We start from the raw sequence: 22687 nt of genomic DNA, 5'->3' as shown, positions 1-22687 counted from the left end.
GGAGGTAGTGAGGATCGATCCCCCGACCTTCCCTTTGTACAACATGTTACTTCGGCTCTTTGCATTAACCAGTGCGCTAATTGCTACAACAATTTGACGTTTCATTTTGGTTATTCTGGTAATTTTATACGAGCGTAATTTTTTATCAGTTCTTATCTAAATTACACTCTGCAAACAGCGTAAAAAGATTGGAGAAAAGACTGTAAATACAGTGTAATTTTTAAAATTTGCACTCTTACACTCTTTTACCCGTTAAAGAGGAGTTGAATTTGCATTGCACTCTAATCCCAGCTAATTAGGGGTGGATTAAGAGTGAAACCTCAGCCCGGGTTTATGTGTAAGCTATTTTCTCTGTAACCTATTTTTAAAATAATCCAGATTGAATTGAGCCAAATAGCAATACAGTCTTTGATATAGTCTGATCAGAGTCCTGTCCAGAGTCTGGATAGTCTGATCAGAGTCCTGTCCAGAGTCTGGATAGTCTGATCAGAGTCCTGTCCAGCGTCAGCACCCAGGCCTAGACCTCGACTTATGAAAAGACTTTAAAAGTATAGTAGGGGGGGGGGGGGCAATATTGACTATAATTACACGGTCGAGGTTCCTAGTAAAAGTCGAGCTAATATATTTTCATGGGTCGAGCTAAAGTCTTTTCATAACGAAGAAAGTCCAGCTAAGATCTTTTCATGGATCCAGCATTAGTCTTTTAATAACCAGCAAAGTCGAGTTAAGGTCTTTTCATGGGTCCACCATTAGTCTTTTCATAAGTCTGTTTTTTTTTCAATATTCAAATTTTTTATTTGTATCCTGCTTCTGAATAGTTTTGCACCAGAGCAGTCCAACTTAAGAATCAGTTGGAAATCTGCCAAAAGCCTTAAGAATTTTGTCAAATTTCGGCGCCATTCAGTTTGTTTTCCTTACCAAAATTATTAGCTATTTTTTTTTAAAATAATGCAGGTTTTTGAGGTATTTATGGTTCTTTTGAATCGTAAAAGGTGCATGATCACATATGCTGACTTCGTTATATGCAATATTGCACGCAAAACGTTAATGGCAGAAAAACAGGCTTATGAAAAGACTAATGATGGACCCATGAAAAGACTAATGATGGACCCATGAAAAGACTTTAACTCGACTTTGTTTGCAAACATTGTGTTGAGCTTAAGTCCAGCACAAACTTTGGGTCAAGCCAAAGTCTTTTGTAAAATTTAGGGTCCAGCTAAAGTCTTTTGCAAAAAATCTGAGTCGAGCTAAAGTCCAGAATCCTTAAAGTCCAGCTAAAGTCTTTTCATAGCTCAAATGAGTCCAGTATGGTCTTTTCATAGCACATTTTTGTCGAGCATTGTCTTTTCATGAGTTGAGGTCTAGACCTGGGCATTGTCTGATCCGAACTCAGATACTGTGGTGGCTGTGTCTTAATCTCACCAAAACCCTTTGCACAGTCCTGCAGAATTGGCAGCCACTGAAGGGGCTATTATTTATCAAAACCATTACCCAATTTTAGTTAGAGAGCTCAAAATTTCACGCTGAAGGCAGCAAAGTTTCAGACGCTGCGTTGAACGCTTGTTTTGTTACAACTTTAGAGTACATATTAATAGAAAAACGGGTGTGGCTGTTTTTCTCAAAACAACACATTGTCCCAATTTTGTCCATTTCGAGATTAAATTTGTCTTTTTGCCATTCGAGCGCAACAAAAGTTGGCCACTAACAGAGCTGCATAGCCCAACAATGGAGTCTGCCGCCCACAGTGCGCGACCCCATCGAATCTGTCACACCGGCCCAAGACGCAAGTCAGGCTGATGAGAGACACTTTTTAGTATAGATTGGAGTGTACTTACTACCTGTACACGATATACGTCCGTTTAATCAGAGCCGGCTTGGGAGAGCATGTCAGCCTGCTGTTGCGTGGTTCGTTAAAGATACGTTCTCAACTTTGACTACGGGAATCTATAAATATTAAACGAAGACTCGACAGACTAGGTTCTGGCTATCATCGAAATAATATAACTCTGTTGGTGGCCGCCGTATTGGCCGACAGAGCGTTTAGCCGACAACCGAAAATTGAGTATTTTAACCAACAATTTAAGTAAAATGAGCAATAAAACTTATTCTAAAGCTGTGATTGGCCAATTTAAAACACTTCTTTGTAAGAGGACAAATATACCGCAGTTTTTCCGTCAACTAGTGTTACGAACGTCTATCCGTGGTCGGACCGTATTTTACCGCATCTGGCCATGACTCGCGGGCCATGGCCATGCCTCAGCGGCCCGTGGGACTTGATATGAATCTATCACAACCGAACTACTGATTTATGGACCAATTATGTACTTTTATTACCAATTATGATAAAACTGTCGGCTAAATTTCTCATTTTTTTCCTTGTCGGCTAAACGCCATGTCGGCCAATTTTCCTAGCACCAACTCGGTTACCCATTCAAAGTAGCGTGCCGTATATGCAACGGAGAAATTACTTCTTTATTTTGAAGTGGTCAATTGCAAGGTATATGGGTAATTTCTCTCCGAAGTCATATATCTAAGAGGAAGCGAGTCGATTACTGTTACCTCATCAATAAACATCAAAAGTTTTTTACGTTTAAATTTTACGCAAAACTTTCGCCCAAAAAACGTTGCAGCTTTTTGTTGGGTCTCTTCTGAATTAATATTTGCCCTAAATTGAAGGCTAACGTAATTTTTTTGGAAACTGTCTTCTGTTTAGAAAGAACGAAAAAGAAAATTCCGTTTGCTGTGAGAAAACTGTTTTCGTTTTTAACTATGTCAGGAATTTTTGAATCAATCAACAGTTACCTTTACGTTACTTGTGCATTTCACCATAATTTTGTATCAGATAGAAAAGAAAATTGATTTATAGGATGAAACTCGTGTAGAACTGTCAACAATTAAGTGTATTTTACCAGAAGACTCCAAAAGTTTTGAGGATTTACGTTTCATTTCAGCCATCGTGTCAACAACCTACACTGTGTCAACAACCAACGTGTCAACAACCCACGTGTTTCAGCCATCGTGTCAACAACCCACCCGAGGTTTCATCCTAGCTTTTCATGATCACGTTCTTGTCGTTGGTTATCTCGTTGTGTAGAGTAGCTAGCCTCTGTGGATGAATTCCTCGACCCAAGACAAATTTCCCTATTTAAGCCTTAGAGTAAATTTGTACTAGGTTTACCATGTACCAAAAACAGCAAAAAGTATTACAATTAAATGTATTGCAAACTTTGGTTTTTTCTTTGTGTGAGTAATTGGTCCTGCACACAAAATAATTGTTCACTTATATGAAAAAAGGGTTTTTCCCATTGTATAATCCGTCAGCCAAGTTGTCATGTGACATACTCCCTCAAGATCATGGCAATTTTGTGGGTGCTACAATAATGGGTGCTACAAATTCAAAATGAAGGGGGCGCTATGATAGGAAAAACAGGGCGGTTTCTGTTGAGATTTTGCGCAAAGCGAAAAAAAAATGACAACGTGTATCAGTTAGTATTAAACCTAAGTAAAAATCAGTCTCGAACACTCACAGTTTTTCAGAACAAAGTTGATTGAATAGACTTTAAGAGCATCTATATTTTCCCAGTGTTGCGTGATCAAAATTGTACTCTGTTTTTGGTCAAAAGAGTTGGCCAGTTATTCGGAAAATATAAAAAGAATTAAAACCAGTAGGGAATTGTTGTGTTTCTTTTTCTATTTTAGTAGTTTTAGTAATAAACCAGTACTCTAAGTAAAAATTATACTCTCAAAATTATCGCAGTCAGCTTTGATGCTGTTGACATTAAGGTGCGGGTGACAAACTTCGATAGCTCAAATAGAAAATCTAACTAGGAAAATTCAATTCAATGTCAATCCAGTAGACCAAAATTAAGCTCAATATTTGATAAATACTTGTCTTGGAAAACTTGGATTTATGCCGAAGACGGCAATTGCCAATTTTTGATTACTCATCATTGCAGCTGTGATCCACAAAGATTCCTCTGAAGGAGAGGTACAATTCTTAGCTGGTCGGATAAATTTCAAACTGGTTATTACCGATTCAAGTAGATGAATCAATCCAATCGTTGAACGAGTTAAAATTTTCAATCAATATAATAATGAGAACTGAAATTGATTAACTAGAAAAGCTATAAGCACAAAGGTTGGTATTTCTACCATGTAGTTAAAATCATTTAGCTGGACATGAAAAAAAAATTCAAAACTTGGGGGGGAACGGAAAAGATCTGTCATAACATAGTAACCCCTTATGCAAAACTATACACGTGCCGCTGGAGGTACAAATAATATGCACTCCCTAAGCCAAGGGGCACAAACAAAAAAATCTTCAATCATATGAAGATAAATATTGAATTGTTCGTCTATAAAAAAAAAACATTTATTATCAATTTGAGCATAAAAACAATTCAATTTTTCTATAAATACATTGGAATCATTTGGTACTGAGTTTACCACGTGCTAAAAACAGCAAATCGTGTTACCTTTCTTTCATAACACAAAAATGAATACCAATTTTTGCTTTTTTCAGAATGTGAATAACCTACCCTGCACTAAAATTAATTGCTCGTTTTTTAAAAAAAAAACGGTCTATCCAATTATATACCCATCTCACTTTAGTGGTTATACAAAACAATACACTACCCCACAATAGTTGCAAATAAATCATAACGGAGGGGCTATGATTTCATGGAAGGGGCTATAATAAAAAAAACCCAAAAAACAGTCGGGTTTCTGTTAAAATTTTGCTCAAACCGAAAGAAAAACATTTCAAATAAATGGCAACATATATCAATTAGAATCAAACCTAAGCTAGTTACTAATCAATCTGGAACACTCATAGTTTTTCTGAACAAAATTGATTGATGAGACTTTAAGTGCACCCATATTTTCCAGTGTTGCGTGATCAAAATAATACTCTATTATTTTGTCAAAAGAATTGGCCTGTTATTCAGAACATATAAAAAGAGTTACAACCAGTAGGAAATTGTTGTGTTTCTTTTTGTATTTTAGTTTTTGTAATAAACCAGTACTCTAAATAAAAATTTTACTCTCAAAAATATTGCAGTCGGCTTTGATACTGAATGAAACTAAGGAGCGGCTGACAAACTTCGATAGCTCAAATAGAAAATCTCACTACGTAATTTCAATTCAATGTCAATCCAGTAGACCAAATTAAGCTCAATATTTGATAAATACTTGTTGTCTTCGAAAACTTGGATTTAAGCTGTTGACGGCAATAGCCAATTTCCCTTTTCTCATCTCTGCAGCTGGGATCAAGAAAAATTCCTCAGAAGTAGAGGCACAATTCTTAGCTGGTCGGCTAAATTTTGAGCTGGTTACTATCAATTCAAGTAGATTAATCAATCCAATCATTTATCGCGTTATCTCTTTTAATCAATTTAATAATGAGAACTGAAACTGATTAACTAGAAAAGCTTTAAGCACAAAGCTTGGTATTTCTACCGTGTAGTTAAAATCAATTATTAGATGGATATGAAAAAAAGAAGAATTCAAGTTTTTTTTTGGGGGGGGGGGGGCAAAACGGAAAGAAGCTGTCAAAACGTAGTAAACCATTATGCATAACTATACACGTGCCGCTGGGGTTACAAATAATATGCACTCGCTAAGCCAAGGGGCACAAACAAGAAAGATCTGTGTAATCATATGAAGATAAATTTTGAATTTTCCGTCTATAAAAAACGTTTTATACCAAATTGAGCGTAAAAACAATTCAATTTTTCTACCATTAGAATCATTTGGTACTGGGTTTACCACGTTCTAAAAACAGCAAATCGTGTTACTTTTCGTTTATAGCACAAAAATGAATCCCAAATTTTGCTTTTTTTCAGAATGTGAATAACCTACCCTGAACTAAAAATAATTGCTCGTTTTTTTAGAAAAAAAACGTTCTATCCAATTATATACCCATCTCACTTTAGTGGTCACATAAACCATACCCTAGCCCACAATAGTTGCAAATAAATAAAAACGGAGAGGCTAAGATTTCATGGAAAGGGCTATAATAGGAAAAACCCAAAAATTAGTCGGGCTTTTGTTGAAATTTAGCTCAAACCGAAAGAAAAACATTTCAAATAAGTGGCAACATGTATCAGTTAGAATCAAACCTAAGCTAGTTACTAATCAATCTGGAACACTCGTAGTTTTTCTGAACAAAATTGATTGAATATACTTTAAGTGCAACTATGTTTTACAATATAGAATATAGTATTACAACATAGTTTTACCGGAAATGAGTTCAAACTAATACTCCATTCTTTGGTCAAAAGAATTGGGCAATTCTTCAGAACCTAAAAAGTAAAAACCTGTGGAAAGTTGTGTTTTTTTGTGGTAGTAATAAATCTAGGTGGATAAAATATGAAAAAATCTGGTTAGTCTAAGTTAGTTAGCGTATAACACAATTTTACAGGAACTTGGGCATGAAATCAACTGATTTTTTCTATGTAAACTGTTTAAAAAAATGCTTGATTATGCTAAAAAAGGGTCTTTCCCATTACATTTCTCAGCTTAGTGGTCATATAATTTACAGTCCCCCTCCTTCATCTTGACCAATTTAATGGAGGGAGGCCATAATGGAAAAGACTCAAAAAGTGCATTATCTGTTGAGATTTTGCACATACTGACAGAAAAAACCTTTCAAAAATTAGAGAAAAATTTCATGTATTATCGAACCAGTTATGGTTTTCAGTTTTTATTGTGCAATTCAGCCTCAAGCTTACTGAATTTTTCTCTAAAACTGAAGAAAAAACTGGATGAATTGACTTTAAGTGTAACTGTGTTCTCCCAGTAGTCCAGAAGTTGTGAACAAAATTGCACTCCGTTTTTTGGTCAAAAAGCAGACCAGTTTTTCGTAACACAGAAAAGAAAAATATTTATAAACAGTACGAAGTTGTTGTTTTTTGTTTGTTTTAGTGGTGGTAATAGATCAGTACCGAAAGTAGATATTACAGTCCGAAAATATTTGACTGAAATACAGAAATACTTTGATCACTCGAATAGAAAATCTCACAGAGCGATGTTCATTCGACAGATAAAAATTATACTCATTAATTGCTAAAACAAGTTTACGTTCGAGATCGTCGGTTTTTCATTTCAGTTGAAACGACTACAGATAAAAGCGAGTTCTCCAATTGCCAACTTCCGATTACTCATCTTCGCAGATGGGAACGAGAAAGATTTCTCAGAAGCAGAGGCACAATTCATAGCCGAGAAGCAAAAATCCAAGCTTACTAGCAACTGACTATCAGCTTACTTCAGGAGCAAGATCAGCCTGCGCATAGGAAGAAAGCTTTGTGGATATTTCATGAGTTGTGATTTGCTTCGCGGGTGGATTTAAATTTTGAGTTAAATGTACAGGCGGTGCAGGATTTATGTTTATTGTACGATCATCATGATTAGGTGGTTTTCTATGTGAGTTTGCGTATCAGGTATATTGTCTAAATCGAATTCATCAAAACGGAAAGCCTAAATAGTTTTTACTTTTCGTAATCAATCAGCATCTGATTGCATTCAAGACAAAGTGGCAACTAATAATTCTTCATAAAATACTAAAATACTTTCAGTGGTTCATATAGATTACGTGATATTTAATTTACTCAACCCAAATTTGCTCCAGGTAGGTATTCATTTTTAAATTGGTAAGGTAAGAGTCGATCTACCTGTTTTGATAAACGACTATTAAAAGATTTGTTGGAACGATGTTCTTTTTAAACTGAAAGAAGAGCTCCATAGTCAGTTATAACTGAAAATTTTTTTCCATGAAGATAATTTTTAAAACTAATCTATAGACCAGACTGCTCTAAATAAATCTAGCTCATTAATAATGTACTGCTCTTCTTTAGTATTTAAAAATTTGGAATCAAATGATATTGGCTCCCAACCATCAACTCTCACTTGTTTCAGTGCTGCTCCGAGACCGGAACAAGAAGCGTCAAAATTGATGCGTGTTCTCGAGTTGCGGGTTGTAGTGAGTCTTCTCAGTGTGATTTGCTATGCGCTTTAACGCATTAAAAAATTCTTCAGTCCAAGTATATTTAGTTGATTTGGGAAGTAGTTGTCTTAAAGGGTGGCAGAGTTGAGCTCAGTTGGGAAAAAATTTGCTAATATAATGTGCAGAGCTGAGAAGGGAACGCAGCTTTTAAATGTATTAGGTGGTTGAAGTGCAAGAATGGCAGAGGTTTTAGATTCAATGGGCGATTTTCCAGATTTGGTATTATTATAGCCTAACAACGAATTTTCATGCTTGGTGAGGTGGCATTTTGGTAAATTTATGCGAAGATTGTCTGCGTCTAATTCTTGAAGACAATTAGTGATTAATTTAAGATGATCTTCTTCAGAACCTTTGCTTACTATTAACATGTCGTCAAGAAAACAGAAAGTGCAATTGACGCCTATAAGCGTATATTCCATGGCTCTTTGGAACTCTGCAGGCATATCAGTGGCTCCATAAAAACCAGTTTTGAATCGATACGTGCCGGTCATGTCACCACTTAAAATGTCCAAATTGCAGTGTTTTGCAGTGTCGTGGTGAAAATTTGACTGACTATAGTTTTATTTAAGGTATATGGTAGAGAAGAAAATTTTATCAGATGGTTCTGTTTTATATTCTGTAATCATTTAGGATATAGAATCAACCAATCTTTCGATATTTGGTATCTTAAACTTGTTTTTGTGGTTAGATATATTAAGAACATTTGAATCCAGAGCTATTTTTATTGCGTGGTCTCTTTTAACTGTAATAACAATGGGAGAAATAAAAGATTGATCTGAACACGAATTAAGTTTTTCTATATGTCCTTTGGCAAGTAATTCATTAATTTCGGTGTTAACTCTGCATTGTAGATTTATGGGAACTTTTCTACCTTTTTGGTGTTTTGTTGAAATTGTTTGTGGATTTTTGATTTTACAAAATGCATTTTAGATTTTCTATTGCGTGAAATAGGGTGTGGAAATCGATTTGCTATTCTGGTTTTAAATGGACAGTAAATAATGATATTGATGATTATATGACCTTTAATTGAGTTTGGGTAAATGATATGCCGATTGCATTGAACAGATCTCTTCCAGTGATCGGTTTTAGGTCGTCTCTAACTATAACAAATTCAGCATCTTCGGTTCGCCAACCATTAGTTTCTACTGGCGTCTGCATCATGCCGGTTAAAGGAATGAGCTCAATCGCAAACGTTTAGAGGTCTTTAGAGGGAGCGGTTGTCAGCCATCGTGCGAAGGATAAGTTGTTAATGACTTCCGTAGCAAGTTATTGATTTAAAAAACACTGCAGTCACCTCTTCCAGAATCGATGAGCAGACCCTCTTTTGTATCTCCAATTTGTAGAATCGCGTATTTCGGTTCAATATGCAGGGGGGTACTCGTAATGCTGGCCAGAATATTGTCAGCAGAACTATCGAAATTAGATTTACATTCTGGATTATAATTCGTGTTTAGAACAGCATTACCGGACTTTTCAGTTGTTTTTTTCAGCAATAGAGTTCAAGTTTGAACGGGCAGCTTCTGTAGAAACGGATTTTGATTTACGACACTCACGAACAAAATGATTATAAAGACCACAGTTGTAACAGGTTTTGCCCTTAGCAATACATTTGTCCTTATGATTTTCTGACCAAGTGAGGCCCCAATTTTGACACAACTGATTCGCCAACCGAGTTTTCACTTGAAAATTTGGGCGTTGATTTGAGTAACGAAATTGACGTTGTGGAATTATAGCATTCACTTGTTGATTAGGTTTACTGTTTGTGAATTGTAGTTGATTTGGCAGACCAAGTTCCAAATTATTTGCCAAACATAAAGCTTGGGCAGGTTCGACAGTTTCTTTCGACAATTCTTTCTGAATATCAGATTATTGCATATTAGCAATAAAAAGATCTCCGATTAAAGTGCCTCGTTGGTTTCCAAGTTCATAGTTTTTGATAATTCCTTCATTCTTCTATAGAAATGTTTAATGGATTCTCCTTTTTGTTTGCTTTGTTGTAAGAAGCATATACCAATAGAAAGTGATAATTCGTGGTCTAATTAACGCTTCCTCCATGATTCGCCAAAGTTTTGTAGTGCTCAACGTAAACATCTTGAGATGCGGGTTGCGGCTACATGCAATACTCCTTCCTTCTGTTCCGAGGCTGAGGTATAACGTACAAACGGCTTTTTGGTCTGCCTGGTTCCAAGGTTTATCACGACACATGACCCCAATTTCTAGTTGTCGGTGACGCTATTTTCCCAATTCTTTTTTAAATGTGTCTTTCTAGCCAATTTTTCGCGTTACGATTGATCAGATGATCCTTGAATTGTGTTTTCGTAGATCGGTTCAAGTGGGAATTGAATGTGTTCTGGAGGACCAAGTAGAATGTCTAGTTCTTTCTTAAACCAGAAGGGCTCGCCTGTATCTGCAACTTCTCATATTTGAGAGGGGCGTTCGAGCTTAGTTTTTCTCAAAAGGTCTCTATGCCTAATGGATTTCGTTTTTGAGCAGCTGGAAGCGCCATGTCGTACACCATCGATATTGTGTACTTAACTTGAGGCCCAAATCATCTGATGGTTGGTTTGCACGGCGTTTGCACTTAACACAATTTTGAATTAGGATATTTCGCTTATCTATTTTACTTGATAGTAAATAAAAGTTTTAGTTAAACATAACCGACTAAACGTCGGAAGAATTGCTCTTGAACGACTAGTGGGAGCTCTAATCAATTGCAGCCTGCTTCAAAGGGAGGGGGGAGGGGAAGCCTAAATGGGAGTAAAAAGTTCTATAGTGGGCTTCAAATAACCACATTAGAGGTTAACATATACCACTATTAAGATTTAAGTAGAAAATGACACCAGTTTCGGCGCTCTTTCATTTGACTTTTAGTATTAAAATGCCGCCAATTGAGTTCAGCAGCTTGAAATTGTGATTGAGAGAGAATTTTATATCACACGAAATGCAAAAAGTCAAGGGCGTAAAAGTCACTCAAAAAGTCAAAATTGTCAAGCTAAAATTTTGCAATAAAAACATGGCCGGTAGAATACCGGAAAGAACTCGAATCGTCGTGCATCATAACCTCAAACCTAACCTTACCAACATCAGAACATCAAAATAGACACGAGAAAAAAACAAAAGTAGCCCAACAAACCACATTAAAGTGTTTTAAAAATGCCGATACTTTTTTAGGTGCGGGGGAGCTAGGTGGGGTGGGTGGGTAGATAGGTTGGGGAGGTGCGTAGTGCTGGGGTAGTTGGGGGTTAGGTGGGGGTAGCTAGGTGAGGGGAGGGGGTACGGGTAGGTGGGGTGTAAGTTGGGGAGAGGGGTGCGGGGGGGGGGGGTGGTAGGTAGGTGTTGGGGGGATAGGTAGGTGTTGGGGGGGTAGATAGGTGGTGGGGGGGTTTGCGGTGTAGTTTAGATATTTAGGTGTGACTTATATAGGAACAAAAAACTCTCAAAATGACCTCTTCAGCTTCAACAGTACCAGCAGTTCCTAATTGCTATACATTACAAACGAAGCTACTGTTAAAGTCCGATGATCAAAAACAGAATTCAGCAATCAAAAATGGAGTTAAAAGCTCGAGCAGAAACAAGTCAAAATTCAAGTCATGAACAAACTTGCTTTCTGTTCAAAAAACCTGTAGAATCTTATTACAGCTCTTCGAGTTGTAAAAAAGACACACACGTTTACAATGATTGCTATGAACTGCGTTCAAGAGCAATTAATAACTTGAATTGAGCAACTGAACGCAGATGCAAAATAAAAAAAGAATGAAACAAATAAGTCTCGATTATCAAGAGTCACAGCATATATGAACAAATAATTTCCCGATGCGGGAAAGAGGGCAACAGACTGACATGTGAACATGAATGACTTACTGTACTCATATGAAATTAACTTGACTCCTGATAATTGTCTTTCCAACACAAGTACAACATTAAAATAAGTACATCGTATAGGAAATTTATTGTACTAAATTAAAATGAGTTTACTATGTACAACAAGGTGAAACCTCAATTAGGCAAAAAAATTGCAGCAGTGTCATCGAGCCCACAATTATGCCATTTTTCTCGATATTGCCAGCGCCCCATAGCACAAAATTACGTAGAATCAAGACTTTATCCTCTCCATTGTAACTTTTGCAAAATCCTTTTCTAGTATGTTACCGAGAGATGTAAAAATGATGCAAAATTTTGAAAAATATTAGGTTTTATTTGTAATTCTTCAACTAATTTTCATTGTTAGGCGCACTTGAGTACTGCATAGCGTCCTCAAGACGCCTTTGAATCACCAATGTCGTTTTCACTGGTTTTCGTCAAATTTCCATAAATGTTGAATTTTCTAGCAGATATTAAATATTTACTAAAATTAGCTGCAGCTAATCGAGTTTTTACCTATTATCTTATGCCCCAGGGAGACTAATGGTGTTGTGGTCAATGGACTAAACTTTTCGCGGAAAAATAATTTTCGATGATTGTTCGCGTTTCTACATTTCTACTGGAACTCCGTTATAAAGATGAATGATTGCAATTTTACTGTTACACTTTGGGAACAATTCAATTGCTCACCTTTATGAATGTTCAATGGAGATAAATTGATGCTTAAGAGCAAAGTTTGCATCTTTGCGATGCTTGGGTTTCAAAGAGTTTCGCCTTACATTTTATGTTGAACATATCAGTTGAACTATTGAAACCTTAAGTTTTTGGAAAAGATTTGGTTAATTAGGTTAATTGATTATATTAGAGCCTAGTTTTTGAACTTTAGAAACTGACCCAAACGGTAACCATAAAACACAACTGACGAACGTCGGAAGATGCGCTCTCGAATGTTTAGTGGGAGCTCTATAAATTACAGCCTGCTTCAGTGGGGATGTGGGGGGTGTATAGCATGAATGCAACTAAGAAATTTACTAGGGGCTTCCAGTAACTCATTAAAGGTTAATTTACACAATTAATAAGATTGTGAAAAAATGGCATCAGTTTCGGCAAATTATTAGTATTGATTTTTAGTATTAAATTGCCGCCAATTGAGATGAGCTGCTTGAAATAGAGAATGAGACAGAACTTTAGATCACGCAAAACGCAGAAAGTCAAGGACGTCATCAGAAGCAGAATATCAGGGCAGGGCAGCAGCAGTTCAGGAAGCACTCTACCTGAAACAACTTCTAGAGGATTTTGGCATCCAACAGAAACGTCCAATAACAATTGGAGAAGACAACCAAAGTTGTATCAGACTCTGCCAAAACCCAGTCATGCACAAAAAGAGCAAGCACATCGAAACAAAGCTTCACTTCATCCGGGACAAGACGGAGGATGGGACTATTTCAATTCATTACGTCCCTACAGACAAAATGGCAGCGGACATCTTCACAAAGTCCTTACCCGTTTCGAAAGTGGAAACAATCAGAGCAGTTTTGATGGGAACAGACTCTGCGCAATCAGCTCAAGTCTGAGTGGGGGTGTTAGAATATCGATCAAACTATATTCTTAAACTTAATTAGAATTAGAAAGAAAGTTTGACTTTCCAGATTAGAAAGACAAGCAATATGACTTTGATCAAAGAAATTATATAAATGAATCGTCAAGAAATGGTGCTTAGAATCAATATTCGGTTCAAATTGGTGAATCTAGATAACTATTATTAGAGTTAGATTAATTGATGTAAAATCTTCCCAGCAAAGATTAAATGATGATGATATATCTCCGCAAGTGTGAATGAATTCTTAGAAAAATGCAAATTCATTCCATTTATGGTTCCCTTTGCGACTGATTTGCAGAAGCAAACCATATTGGGTAACCTTTGCGACCCCCACTATAAATCACGGTGCTAAGATTAGTTTTGTATCTTGACTTTTTCACACTTTTAATGGGTATATATACAGCTGATTTTTGAGTCCTTTTTCATCCCCAAGTTCAAATCACCATCTTGATATAATAATCAGATCTCTCCTGTAAATCTCTAAATTCTACTGTAAAATATCATTTTGTTATTCTCTCATTTCTGAGAAATTAACTCTTTTACTTAGTTAAAAATGCTTTTTATTCCGCTTGCGAAAGTCCATAACCCAACAGGTTATGGGCCCAGCAATTTTCTAAGTCATAAAATTAATTTCCAAAACAAAACTAATTTGTTGTTGACAGTCATAATCCTCTTCTGCTTAGTACCTTTTCTTTTCACAACTGTTTTGCCTGCTCAAACTCGAATGGATCAACAGACAGTGATGCTGCTGACCTACACAGGAAAGGCACAGGACTTTCCAATCTGGAGCACAAGATTTGTGGCGATGATGCAGACTTGTGGCGATGAAGGGACTCTACAAATCACTACTGGGGACAGAGGAGCAACCCGATGAGCCTGCGCCACTGGCCAATGGGGCAACCAATGATGAGAAGAAGAACCACAAGGTGCTGAAGGATGCTGATGAGAAGGAAGTTGCAGACATCAAGGAGAAACGGAACAATGTGTGGTGCCATCTGGCACTGACTCTAGATGCAACAACCCTCACGCTGATGAGACATGACTGTGTGGGAGATGATGGCATTGGAGATGGAGCAAAGGCTTGGAAGCTTTTGCAGGAGAGATTTCAGAGTGTGGAGACGCCGGCAGTGGTGACTTTAGTGGCACAGCTTGCTCGACTGCAGCTCGAGGATTCTGAGGATTTGGACAGCTTCTTCATCAGAGGACAGCAGTTGCTCACAAGGCTACAGGAAGCAGGGGAAGCAGTCTCAGAGACCCTCTTCAACGCCTTGGTCCTCAATGGTCTGCCAATGAGGTACGAAAGATTTGTTATACAGGAAAGCTTCAACCCGGCAAAGAACTTCACAGAGTTGAGGAAAAGGCTGCAGAACTTTCATGAGAGCACGGTGCAGAGACACAAGGTACAAAGTGGTTCAGTGGCACTGGCAGTGAAGCGCGACTACAAGAATGGATTCAAGAAAAGAAACTGCTGTGTGTGTGGGATCCCTGGACACTTTGTCAAGGACTGCAGGAAGAAGGAGACAGCACAATGCATCAAGTGTGGTGAGAAGGGTCACCTAGACAGGGCATGCAAGAGACAAAGAGATGGAGGCAAACATGAGTCAGTGGCAATGGGTCCAACATTGGCTACACCAGACGAAGAATGCTGGGCAGCTCTTACCCAGTGGAAGACAGCAGGCCAGCAAGTGGACAGTGGTTGTACAGATCAAATAGTGACGAACATCGATGCGTTCCTGGACTTTGTGCCCATTCAATCAGTGGTCAGAAATACCAACGGAGAGGCTTCCAGAGTGGTGGGCAGAGGCTGTGTGAGTATCAGCATACCCTCAAAAGGGGAATTCCAATGCGAACTCAAAAATGTTCTGTCTGTGCCAGACTATTCTTCAAACATCCTATCAGTGTCAAGATGCACGGAGTGGGGACACAGCTTCACTTTCGAGAGAGGAAACAGCTGCATGAAACTCCAGAAGGGAACTCGGGTAAAACTAACACAAGAAAATAATTTGTTTTACTTACTCTGCAGCGTTCTAGAATTCAAGATGAGTTCCAACAGCGTGAAACTTGACAGTGCAAGGAAGTGGCACAGACGATTGGGTCATTTGAATCAAGCGGATGTGGTCAGGAATACACCAGAGACAGTGGGGGAACTCGATGATGTACGCAATGTGTGTGCATTGGCCAAGATAACAAAGACTCCAGTACCAAGAGTGGCAGAGACCCAAGCAGAAGAGAGGCTGGAGAGGGTGTTCACAGACGTGATGGGACCTTTCAGAGTAGAGTCACTGTCAGGGTTCCGGTTCTGCATAGTGTTTGCAGACCAGTACACGAAGTTTGTGTTTGTGGAATTGCTTAAGGCAAAGAGTGAAGCATTGGCCAGCCTGAAGAAATTTGTTCTCAGTGTGGGGACGCCCAAGAAGCTGAGGCAAGACAATGCGAAGGAGTTTCTCTCAGAGCAGTTCAAGTCGTACTGCTTAGATGCAGGCATTCTACAGGAGAAGACCATACCAGAGACGCCACAACAGAATGGGTTAGCTGAGAGGTGCAACAGGACACTGCTGGAGATGGCAAGATGTTTGCTCATTGACTCAGGACTTCCCAAGATGATGTGGGGAGCAGCAATTCTTCACGCAGCAAGGATCAGAAACTTGGTTGTGAGACGAAGAGAAGAAAAATGCCCAGCAGAGCTGATGAGAGGTATAAAACCTAAGCTTCCAATTAGTAAATTATCTATTTTTGGTTGCCCAGTCTTCATAAGGAAGAGGGACAGAGAAGTCAGCAAACTTGAACCCAAGGCACTGGAAGGAAAGTTTGTGGGTTACACTGAAGGAGAAAAAGGATACCTGGTGTACATACCCAACACACGCAAGGTGATGGCAGTTCGAGATGTGATCATCAAGGTGTCTGAAGTGGGCTCAACCCTGACAACAAAGAAACGGCTGACCTACTAGATGATGGGTCGGCACTGGGAATCTGGCACCCAGATGATGGTCATCAAGACGATGACAACAGAGAACGACTGGACACATCTACTGCAATAAACGAGGAGTGGCACGACGCAGGGAGCGTGAATACTCAAGAAACAGCACTGAGACAAGAGGCCTCGGATGTTGGAGAAACAGCACTAGATGAAGGATTTACTGCAACAAGAGGGAGTCACAGAGACTCAGAGTCACTGGAAGACAGTGACACAGAAGACTTCTCACAGTTAGAGACAGTTGGCTTCAATGAAGATGCACTGGGACACGCGGACAGAGCGGAGCCCAGACGAGGGACACGAGCAAGGAATGTTCCGCAATTTTTGGAGAAGTCAGGACCCATCTTGCTGTGAATGAGGGCGACTATGTGGAACCCAAAACAGTCTACGAAGCCAAGCAAGGTGACGATTGGGACCAGTAGCACCGGGCAATGAAGGACGAGGTCAAGGCACTCCAAGACAACGAGACTTGGAACCTAGTGAAATCATCCACAGACAGGGACGTCATACCGGGCAAATGGGTTTACAAAGTGAAATTGGGACCCCGTGGTCAAGTGGACAAATACAAAGCGCGCTATGTGGCGAAAGGCTTCAAACAAGTGGAAGGACTGGACTATTTTGAGACTTTTGCGCCTACCTGCAAGCCAGAGACATTCAGGATTCTACTTCAGCTATCAGCGAAGCAGGGCCATGTGATGCATCAATTTGATGTCAAGACTGCTTTCCTGCACTCACCAATCGAGGAAGAAGTGTATCTGGAACAGCCACAGGAGTTTGTAAAACGCGGATCAGATAGGGAGAAGTTAGTATGTCGACTAAATAAATCAATTTGTGGTTTGAAACAGGCTGCTAACAACTGGTACAAAGAGCTGGCAAACTTCCTACTGAGACAGGGGTTCACCAGAAGCAGGAACGATCCCTGCTTGTTCGCAAGATCAGAGGCAGAGGATCACACCTTCATCTTGGTCTGGGTTGACGACATCATAGTAGCATCAAGAAGTATGACAGTGGTCTCTGATGTCAAGAAGGCACTAGAAGCAACCTTTCACATGGAAGACAGAGGGAGAATACACTGGTTTCTGGGTCTAAGAATCAGACGAGAAGAAGGCAAAGTCACAGTCGACCATGAACGCTACATAGAAACAATAGAAACAACGCTCCAGTTGATTTCAATTTGAAACTTCAGACAGCACAGAACGGAGACGAAGAAGTGGACCAGAGGATCTACAGAAGCTTGGTTGGATCACTTCTGTATCTGGCCAAACAGACGAGGCCAGACATCATGTTCACAGTCAACGTTCTGTCCAGACACACGAATGTACCTACCAATCAACACTGGATGTGCGGAAAACGACTTCTGCGATATCTTCAAGGTTCAAAAGGTTTAAAAATTACATACACAAAAGAGGCTAGTTATGATTCAGTGGGGGAAAGTGATGCAGACTGGTCTGGAGGCGTGAACGACAGAAAATCAACAACGGGCTATTATTTCAAGCTCAACGGACATGGCGCAGCACTCAACTGGGGTGTCAAGAAGCAGGCAACAGTTGCTCTTTCTTCATCAGAAGCAGAAAATCAGGGCAGGTCAGCAGCAGTTCAGGAAGCACTCTACCTGAAACAACTTCTAGAGGATTTTGGCATCCAAAAGAAACGTCCAATAACAATTGGAGAAGACAACCAAAGTTGTATCAGACTCTGCCAAAACCCAGTCATGCACAAAAAGAGCAAGCACATCGAAACAAAGCTTCACTTCATCCGGGACAAGACGGAGGATGGGACTATTTCAATTCATTACGTCCCTACAGACAAAATGGCAGCGGACATCTTCACAAAGTCCTTACCCGTTTCGAAAGTGGAAACAATCAGAGCAGTTTTGATGGGAACAGACTCTGCGCAATCAGCTCAAGTCTGAGTGGGGGTTTTAGAATATCGATCAAATTATTGTCTTAAACTTAGTTAGATTTAGAAAGAAAGTTTGACTTTCCAGATTAATATCTCCGCAGGTGTGAATGAATTCTTAGAAAAATGCAAATGCATTCCATTTATGGTTCCCTTTGCGACTGATTTGCAGAAGCAAACCATATTGGGTAACTTTTGCGACCCCCACTATAAATCACGGTGCTAAGATTAGTTTCGTATCTTGACTTTTTCACACTGATAATGGGTATATATACAGCTGACTTTTGAGTCCTTTTTCATCCCCAAATTCAAATCGCCATCTTGATCTAATAATCAGATCTCTCCTGTAAATCTCTAAATTCTACTGTAAAATATCATTTTGTTATTCTCTCATTTCTGAGAAATTATTTCTTTTACTTAGTTAAAAACACTTTTTATTCCGCTTGCGAAAGTCCATAACCCAACAAAGATCAAGGGTAAAACGAATTAAAAAACTATAGCAAGACAAACCTTGACGTAAAATTCAGAGAATTTCCATGGAATAAACAAAAATTAAAAGTAGAACCGACTATGAGTGAATTCGAAAAAAAAATCATTTGCAAAAAATCAGATCAAAAAAGTTCAAAAAAATGAAAACCAATGTCAAAACGCCGCATGTGAAACGCCGCTTAGGGAGGCTAGCTTTATCTTAATTGAAGGAACGTGACGTGAGCAAGGAGAGCACCCTGTGGAGTCTGAATTGGGGGAAGAAGGAGCTTGCAGTGGCGACGGGGCCGGAGTGGTCACACTAAGAACCACCAGTCACACCATTAGTTCATGTCTCCAAATCAATTTCGGCGAATCACATACTTAAAGTCTAGTCAGTCGAAAGTATGTATGACATTTTAATACCCTCTGGTTTTTACACGTTGTCCAATTTTTGAGGGCTAAAAGTCGAAAACTCAGACAAAAATTCGGTCAAGCCAAAAACATTATAAATCCAGACCACTAATATAATAAAAACTAATATAATTCATACAAGACCAATTAGGTGTTCTGCTAAAATTCATGGCAGTCGTAGTTTGTGAAAAATAGCATGAATGTTGAAGTTTCAGCCATCTAAGAGGCTTCGAAACCGTGCAACATTTGCAACATGAAACTAACACTATTAGAGACCCTCCTTCTTCAGTTTAATTCACAGCACCAACGGTTACAAAAAATAAAACAACAATTGACTTCTCTTCCCCCATACAAAGGTGTAATCAGTAGCTTTTAATTTCGCAGACTCTTAAGATTTTGCGGCTATTTTTTGAGAAATGATCAAAAATTTGTGAACTGCCAATTTTTCACTTAAAAGGAATAAACTTTTTTACACAACAAAAAACGTGCATCACTAGATGTTTAGTTTTCATTATTTTCTTAATCGATGCCTCTCAAAAATAATCCGCATCTTTTCCGTTTGTGCGCACAGCTTAGTGGGCGCATACTATTTGCACCCCCCAGACGCACGTGCCATGTTTTTACGAAATGATTAAAATGATTTAGTGTTATGGCACGTGCTCTGTAACTGGGGGGCGAATAACGTACTGGAGGGCGCACACAGAAAAGATCCAATAATGCTTATTGTTTCAAAAAGAACTTGTGGCCATTCCAGGGAAGTTTATGTCTGCCAGCGCGGTTAATTTACCTGTCAAAGTCATTTTGTATTTTTCGATAAACTGATTAAGAACTTCAAAACATAACAGACTAAACGTCGGAAGAATTGCTCTCGAACGACTAGTGGGAGCTATAATCAATTGGAGACTGCTGCAGTCGGGGGAGGGAGGGGGATCCTAAATGGGACTAAGAAATCCAATAGTGGGCTTCACATTTAAAGTGAATATGACACCAGTTTCGGCGCACTTTTCATTTGATTTTTGGTATTAAATTGACGCCAATTGAGTTCAGCAGCATGAAATGGGATCTTTTGACTCGCTTTCCATTGAGCAGTCACTGAAGCTTTCCGAAAATACAGAAGATGCCGATAGGTCAAGAACGCAATTTTCAGATGCAGCGATTTCTTGACGCACATCAGCACTCCAGAAACAGCAACTTAAGGCTCCATAAAAACAGTAAAATGAGTAGCACAAAAACTATTGGGATGGGTGTAGTACACGCCATCAACTAGAGCCGCAAGAGGGAAGGGAGAATTTTGATGGACACCACGTTTAATAGACGAAGCCACAATTCACGATCAAGCGGACCAAACTTTATGAAGTAGGGAGGCAATTGGATCTATTGCTTCGGTCCACCGAGTTTGTTAGCATAACTTTTACGCCCTCAGGTGCACGTAATTTGTTAAGGAGCGTTTCTGACTGTCTTTTTATTCTAAATTTTTTGAGTAAAAAACTGAATCCTTCAGACAATAAACCATTTTCGTAACATTTTCTGTAAATCATGACGAAACTATTCTAAACATAGCCGGTATATTGCCAGAAGATAGCCGCGATAGACGCATCGGGCCTTCCATGAATTGAAACAAAAATTCACGCTGCAAAACCACTCGCTTTTTCCATCCATTTACTGTTTCGACGTGACCAAAATCACTACTCGAATTTCACTTCAAAAATCATAAAAATGTGTAAACAGATCTTAAAAAAAGACAGCGCCCCAATACAATTCAAATTCTTTGAATTGTAAAAATAGCGTGACCAAAGTCACTACTCGAATTTGACTTACAAAAATCATGAAAATGTGTAAACAGATCTTTAAAAAAAGACAGCGCCCCAATACAGTTCAAATTCTTTGAATTGTAAAAATAGAAGAGCTATAATAGCCGCTTGGAATTGCTGACGAGGCTATTAAAAATAAAAAATATTGGTAGAAAGGTGCTGTACAACAATAATGACGTGGAGTGCCGATTATAAGAGTGTCAGAAATTGGCCCTAAATGCGACTAAAAAGTTCAATAGTGGCCTTAAAATGACCACATTAGAGGTTAATATATACCACTTTTAAGATTGAAAGTGGAAAATGACACCAGTTTCAGCGCACTTTTTATTTAACTTTTAGTATTAAATTGCCGCCAATTGAGTTCAGCTGCTTGAAATTGTGATTGAGAGAATTTTAGATCACGTGAAACGCAAAAAGTCAAGGGAAGGGCGTAAAGGTCACTCGAAAAGTCAAAATTGCCGAGCAAAAATTTTGCAAAAAAAGACACATGTTTAATTAATTAGATATTATAAGATATCTCTTCTCCACATAAACCAAATTGTGCTTTATTCACCGATATGTTATTAAAATGTTACCGGAACGAGATACATTTGACCAAATAATTCACGTTTATTTGCTCCCTCTCAAAATTGTCCGTAAAATTCAAATTTTCCAGACAGTCAGTCAAAAACCAGTAGTAACTCCAGCTGCATCTGTTCATCAATTTTGTCGAGTACTTTTTAAAATGCAATCCAGGAGCTCAAACCCAAAACATCTTTAAACATTTAATTAAAAAGGAGTTAGATATGCGTATTGGAACAGTTGTGCTGCATTAGATAAGTTGTACTTAATAAATCGATCTATTATTCTAACATAACCCAATTCTACTTGTAATTTTATGTTATAACACAGTTAAGGAATTTGTTTACAAAGGCACTGTAGGCAGGATTTACAAATGGGAAGCAATAAATAGACACAAACCTGTGTGAGGGGAATGAGGGAAATTGAGGGGATATAAGGAGCTGGGCAGAATTTAAAAAATAAGGGTTTACAAATTATACAATCAAAAAACTACAATAGAGGCTGTTGAACATTAAAAAGAGTAATGAATTATGGATTTGATAGAGTTGAAATGTTATATTGTTGATATATTATTACGAAAAGAATCGTTAAACTCATCACATTGAACCGATCGCTGTCATTGCTGATGTTTCCTGCTCATGTTCTTCAGCATTGTGCATACTGATAACCTGTAACAGAACCACAATCTCCAAATTTCTTCTAATAGTTTCCTTATAAAGCGTACAAAAACTCTCATCTTTTCTGAAAAAGATTCGAAGCACGTTACACCAGTGAACAATAGAAGCAGCTGTCCGCAATCAACCCCTACGGTGACTTTGTATATCACACGTTGTCCAATTTTTGAGGGCTAAAAGTCGAAAACTCAGACAAAAATTCGGTCAAGACAAAAACATTATAAATAAAGACCACTAATATAATAAAAACTAATATAATTCATACAAGACTATTTATATGTTCTGTTAAAATTCATGGCAGTCGTAGTTTGTGCAAAAAAACATGAATGTTGAAGTTTCAGCCATCTTAGAGGCTTCGAAACCGTGCAACATTTGCAACATAAAACTAACACTATTAGAGACCCTCCTTCTTCAGTTTAATTCACA

Source organism: Convolutriloba macropyga, chromosome 3, assembly GCF_964194025.1.
Source record: "Convolutriloba macropyga chromosome 3, txConMacr16.3, whole genome shotgun sequence".
NCBI lineage: Eukaryota > Metazoa > Xenacoelomorpha > Acoela > Convolutidae > Convolutriloba > Convolutriloba macropyga.
This window is presented reverse-complemented; position numbering follows the sequence as displayed.